General features: G+C 29.2%; 1 long non-coding RNA gene across 1 annotated transcript; it reads left to right on the top strand.

Annotated features, from left to right (window-relative positions):
* The first annotated feature begins 1718 nt into the window (after positions 1 to 1718).
* On the top strand, positions 1719 to 4496 carry LOC148198166 (uncharacterized). Its single transcript, XR_015779891.1, has 2 exons — positions 1719 to 2900; positions 2998 to 4496. It is a non-coding gene; the product is annotated as an uncharacterized LOC148198166 (long non-coding RNA).
* The last annotated feature ends 2517 nt before the right edge of the window (positions 4497 to 7013 follow it).

The raw sequence follows: 7013 nt of genomic DNA, 5'->3' as shown, positions 1-7013 counted from the left end.
ATATAGTATAGAATGTTTGATACTTAGATATCATACTTGAATGTTATAAATTGTACATATTTATTATAACATAACCGTTAATTGATTTATATAATTTTAATAGCATAGCTCTTTAAAATAATTATTACATTCTTTAAAAAGTAGAATCCTTAAAATTCTTTTAAAACCACAAATTTTACAATTTCGTATTATATAAATTATTTAAAACTTAAATCATAATATTACTTTAAATATTTAAAAAATAATAATTATTCTCAGAAAATTTTGTATCTAAATATGTCAAAAAGCATTATTCTTCGTATTTTGATTTCTTGGTTATTTTTATCACTCAGTTTTCAAATAATTTATGTTGACAATAGTTAAGACTGTGCGGGGTTTGTTTAATTTGTAAACATAAGTCCGGCGAACAGTATTGTATATGGCTGTTACCTTGACAAGGGATTCTGTAGTATTTTTTTGTCGCGGGAACATGGTCGGTGATCACTGACTATGACAGAATAAGACGTTATGCATATTCAATAATATTTCTTTTCACGATATATTTATTTAATTTTATTCTCTGTATAAACTATTATATGAAAACTTGTCCCAAAAACTATACCTATATATACTATGGGCACATATTATTATGAGACTCTAGTGTGTCTATCTCTTTTAAACGTGCCACCTGAAAACCAAAGGACAATTAACATTATTGTGAAAATGTGCAATTTAAGATCCCTTTCCTATGATTGGAAAGGCATAAACTAAAACAAAGTTTTGGCTCCTCTTCTTATCCAAGAGATAATAAGACTCATAGTTATATATTTATACACTGTAATTTTTTTCTTTTTTTTAAAGAAAAAAAAAACTTATTAGTAAGATTCAATTTAATCACTTTTAAGATTTTTTTGGATTTTCTTACAATTTAAAAAAAAAATCCAATCTTATAATTTGATTAGATTTTTTAAATCTCATGCCTGTGTTCAGCATACATATACACACAACATTTTGTTTTTATGCTTATGGTATCTTGAATGAGAGATTGATACTTCCAGACAAATATTTTCTGTACACATAGTCCTAAAGATTCAATCTCTAAACACGCGTATACCTATCACCTCAGTGTGTGTGTATATAAATATAAATATGAAAAAATGAGTTACTTTATTAAGTCGTAAGATATTTAAATTTAAAGAGTTGCCGTATTTTATATGTGTGCAAGTTTAACAGTTTTTAAGGAGTAATTTATATTGGAATATTTAAATGAAAATAAAGATTGATAAAAGATGAACCGATAGAATTAGGTTTGTTTTTATTATGAATTATTTTTGTTTAATATATAATGCATGGTAGTTTTTCCTTGTGGAAACGAAATAGATGTAGATCAGAGCAGAGTGGATATAAGTAAGGAAGAATGGATAAAAAAAAAGTGATGAAAGGGTGAAATAAATGATGTGAAAGAGATAGAGAGAAAAAAAAGAGAGAAGTGAAAATGAAAGTAGAGAATAGTGGAAAAGAAGGAAACCCTAGGGAAGGAGAAAAGGGAAGAGTTTGGGGCTGTCAATTCCGGCCCCCACTTTGAAAACGCTTGTAGAGGACGCAAACACTTGCTCCAATCCCAAACGCCACCTCCTTCCTCAACTGGTTATGTTTTCATTTTCCATATCTCACACTTCCCACCTATTATTCCGCTTCCATCTCTGCTCCATCGACTCCCTCAGACTCCTTTTAAGTTTTTGGTAAATTTGGTGCCTAAGATTACGATGTATAACTGTTGTACGTCTTACATCCTTTCTCTCTCCTTCTCTCTCTCTCTCTCTGACACATCTTAAACACCAACCAATCTCCTCCTCATTTATTACTTATTATCACACTCTCTCTATCTCTCTACCATCCCTACTTCACCACTCTCTCTATATATACACCACTAAACCCTTTCTTCCTTCTCAGTTTTCTTCTTTCTCTTCAACCCTGTTCTCATTTCAGTGTTTCTTCCTTCTCCTGTTCCTCTTGCTTCTTCTTCTTTTTTCTCTTTGCTTTCTTCTTAACTTTTCAACACTAATTCTATCCTTTTTACACGTTAGTCACTATAGATGGTAGGTACTTCGGTAACTTTTCTTTTCTATAGAGACTTATCGATGAATTATACTACTAAGTGGGTCTTGTGTTTGTTATGTTGGCCTACACATACACATGGGACTGAGGACCCTTTTCGGCCTTATATTACTTCTCCCTCTTTATCTTGCCTTTACTTTTCATATATTCAATTAGATTATATTTAGGGTTAGGGTTAGGGCAGTTCTATTCTCTCCTCCTTTTCTACTTCCTCGTATTCCTCATTTTCCGACTCTTTTTTTTCTTTTTTGTTTTTCAAGTTTTCTATTTCATTGCCTGCCGATCTTGATGTTGGTAGCAAGCACCGAGAGGGTTTAATTATGAAGTCCTGAATAAACAAAAGAAACCAGTCACTGTTTGCCGGTGGAGCATCATCAAGATTCACAAGCTTTTTAGGGCCATTAATTTGTTTGAGGTGGTCCCTTATTACTCCAAACCAATTAGGCCTTTGCTATGGGAATCTTGATGATGCTGCAGCAGCAATAAATGACTAATACCACCGGCTATTGTTTGAGGATCTCACCACTACGCAACTGTTCGACAATGCTCGGAGCAAAAGAGGTTATTAATTAACTCAACAGTTGTCATGCTAATTTGTTTTCTAATATTTGAGAAGTTAATTAGATCATCACCCAGTTACTTGCCACTTTTGGATTTACCTTTATTAACTGCAGTAGCTGTTAAGTCGTGTTCAACATGGATGGTAAAGTACTTGAGGTTTTTTGTGGAAATCTTGAATCAAGTGCAGTTCAGACCATTCGTTGATTGAGACAGCATAGATAATGATGCCATTGGCCTGCCTGGTAATGCACTCTGTAATCCTTTCTTGTGCCATTTTGAGGTTTAATATTCAGTAACCATGGAGATGAGTGCTCTTACTTACCTTTATGGAATTTGCAGTACTGCAAAACCCCTTAGCACCTGCAAAGCTCAGTAGGATGTCTGTACGTTGATGAAACATTGTGTACTACCATGGATCATTGAATGCTTTTACTTCATGGACATTTGGGGTAACACTATTTATCTTTTCTCTTCTTCACTTATATACACACCTGTATATATATAAATATATGTGTGTGTGTATGTATATACATCTCACATATGTGCATATACCTATATGCTTAATTTGAGATTGGGCATGGCCAGCATCTTTTTCTTTATACACGATGTGTTTGGAATATTAATATGTTAATGATATTAAACATATGTAGGTAGCACTTTCAGTGCTCTTGATATTGTTGCCGGAAAAAGCAGATTAAAATTAATTGTTTCTCGGAATGAACATAATTATCCTTTTAATTAACAGGATCTGTGGTGCAGTGTTTGCTTTCTTCATAAAGTAGCATCTAATCAGCTCGCTCTATTTGTGGTTCTTAATGTTGGTAAAACGCTTTTAGATTTCTTATTGTTTGAGAACAATATGCTATAGTAAAAAGCACAGCATTCGGCTTGAGCTCTGAGGTTTAGGTCATTAAATGATCTAAATCTTTTTCTGGAAACTAATCTTAAGACTTTAGATTAACAATACAAAAATTTATTTGTTCAGGCTGAGTTGGAAGGTTAATTTAAACTTTTATAAGTAACATATATATGTTTTTTCCCTATGTATATTATATTATGAAAGATTACAGCATTGAATAAAACTCCTTCTATTAAACAATGTATAAACAATGGTAAGATAACACATTACATTTAATTGTTTTTAAGATAGATAGTTGGCAATGTGTCATTACAAATGTACATTGCTTGGATCTAATCACATATCAACTGGAATGCTAGTTATCTTCTTGAATTTGTTTTGTACTTTTACATCTTCCACACCAGTATAATTAATTTCTTTATGTTTGTGCAGAACTAATAACTTAGAAGTTGTATTAACCCAGTATTTTGATACTGATATTTTTAACTGGTGACAACAGTCACCAGCAATAGTTCAACTGATGTTCTTGCATTAATTTAAAGTAAAAGGCATTGTAAATTAAACCTTTTGTACCTTTTTTCTGGTATTATGCACTTATATTTTTTCACTAAAGACGAGTGCACACTTCCATTATGCTGCGTACTGTCCCCTTAATCGAATCAATGATGTTGGAGTCGTACCATGCATATGATGCTAAAGGTATGTTTCATATTTATATTTTGCTCTTCACCCATTAATTTTTTAACACCATTCTGTACTTTTGTCCATTGGAACATTAAAATGTATTGAAAAACAATTATTAGCAACGTTGTTTCAAATTAAGTGGATTGCAAGAGTTTTGTACGTAGTTGTTCCCATTTGTGTCATCAATCATATCTAACATGGAACATATTCAAAACCGGATCCTATGTCAGTGGTAGAACATATTCGAAAAAAAAAATGGAACTTGAAAAACTGAAAAAAAAAAAAAAACAACAAACTTATGCAACATGTTCAAAAATGATGCTGTGAAGTTCTAGAGGATACGTTTTCAAAATATCTTACACATGATGACAGTGTCGAATCAACAAGCTATGCATCGTTACTTTCCTCTGAAGATAGATTTTTTTATTTTTTTGAAAATAAATAAAAACACCATTTTTTACATCAATCATTTTTGCTTTATACTTTAGCGTTGTAAATTTTGCAAATCTAAATACTTTATGGATGACAACAGAACTTCAAAGTTTGAAACGCAGAAAGATATTTAATCATGCAAAATAAATGAACAAAAATGTCATTATAGTACGATATGATTCGCATTATGCGTTCTTTGATAGTATTCGATTGACAATAAACTAATATCTTCTGAAAACTGTTGATTTCATTGATAAGCCAGTCATTTATCATTTAAAAAAATAGAATCTTTACTTTTATTTTGCTACAGCGATTTAGTTATTAATAACGTCAACTTAACTATTCTTTTTTAAATTTTTTATTCATATTTATACAAAGGCCAGTTTGTTTCAAAATTAGGTAAACTATTATTGTATTGTACACTGTAAAGGATAAATGTTCGTTTTTATAATTAAATTTTATTATAAAGATATATAATTTAAAGAATTGGGTATATTTAATATTTTAATTATAATAACTTAAGTTATGACATAAGGTTAGTTTATCTATTTTAAATTATGAAATTGAAAATAAAGAGTAATACATCAAAAGAGATAAATTTCTGAAGAGATCAAGTCATTTTATGATGACTGAGATAATTATCAATAAGTTATTACTCTAAATAATCCTGGATTCAGTTTCTTAGGTAGGACATTAGAATTGAATTTTGTGAATGAAAAATAAATATAGATGAAAGAAAGATCCCACTCATTGTATAGGGATAGTATCTAGAGTGAACTATTGAAAGAAGAAAAATAATATTAAAAATGTTTAATAGGAAAATTGAAAAAATTAAAATTATGATAAAAAGAGTGTGAGTTGAATTTGGTAGTGTTAAAAGAAACGAAAGGTGGTATGAATTATAGAGCAACAGATGAGAAGGTAGAATATTTGATGGATTCCATTAGTTTGTGTGACCCACACCAAAGCATGATGCGTCATATCCTACATTTATTTTTCACGTTACCAATTTCCATTATCATCTTCTCAAAACTGCAAATGCTAAAGACTGCAACTTTAGTTAGGTTTTAGATATTAAAAAACAAAATCTAGATTTTAGGTTTGAAAGTTTCTACAAAAATATGAGTAGTAAAATTTGAAATTAAGTATACTATTTAAGTGTATTTATTGATAATGTTGTTTGAATTGAAAGAATATATATATATGGCATTATTAGAAAGGTAGGAGGCAGTGTCCGCAGAGAAGGTGAGAGGAGAAGGGAAGAGGGAGCTCGTCTGGTACAATAATTCAACACCCCTTTCTGCTTTCTGTCCCCATTTCATTTTTTATTCACTAAAACAATCATTTTATTTACATACTCTCATTTTTAATTCAAATGTTTTAACTATTTCTTAAAATTCGTTATATCTAACTTTTTACTTATATTTTCAAAATATATTTTTCTAATAGTTTATTAACTGTATTATTTAAGTGTATATCTAAGAAATGACGTTCTTTTGGTGCCCCTTTTAAAGAGTAAAGATCAATTCTTGAATAGACCAAGGTATTTTATGATGATTGAGATAATTATTAATAAGTTATCACGGTTAGTTAATGTCATTAATAAAATTTTATAATTTACATGTGAATCAATCTAAATTAATTTTTAATATTAATTATCAAACTTTAGCTACGTGTCATTATTAGTTTTTGTTATTAATTTAGAAACTTAAAATGTAATAATACGTGTTATTATATTAGTCTTTATTATTAACTTAGAAACTTAAAATATAATAATAGTAAGTAGTTAAAAATTGGGTTAAATATGTTTTTAGTCCCCTATTGATCGTTTCTGGTTTTCGTCCTTCTTTCAAAGTAAGGTACAATTTGATCCTCATTCTTTTCGAAACGTTCGTTTTAGTCCTTGAAATTTTGGTTTTAGTCCTTATTTTGTTGCTAAATGAGAACTAAATTTTTAAACGGTGTTAATTTTCGAGGACTAAAACGAACATTTTCGAAAAGAATGAGGACCAAATTGTACCTTACTTTGAAAGAGGGACGAAAATCAGAAACAACGAATAGTTTAGGGACTAAAAACATATTTAACCCTTAAAAATTTGATAATTAATTAATGTTAAAGATTATTTTAAACTTTAATTCACAAATTAGTTATAAATTTGTATTAATAATAGAGACTATTTTAAATATTATTAATGTTTAACTTTATTGATATAATAACTAATTATTTTTATTTTTAAATTAGTTGTTATTTAATAATTTGATAATTAATGTTAAAGATTATTTTAAACTTTAATTCACAAATTAGTTATAAATTTGTATTTATAATAGAGACTATTTTAAATATTATTAATGTTTAACTTTATTGATATAATAACTAATT

The sequence above is a fragment of the Vigna umbellata genome, chromosome 5 (assembly GCF_029865625.1).
Source record: "Vigna umbellata cultivar VRB3 chromosome 5, Vumbellata_1.0, whole genome shotgun sequence".
NCBI classification, from domain to species: Eukaryota; Viridiplantae; Streptophyta; class Magnoliopsida; order Fabales; family Fabaceae; genus Vigna; species Vigna umbellata.
This window is presented reverse-complemented; position numbering and strand designations above follow the sequence as displayed.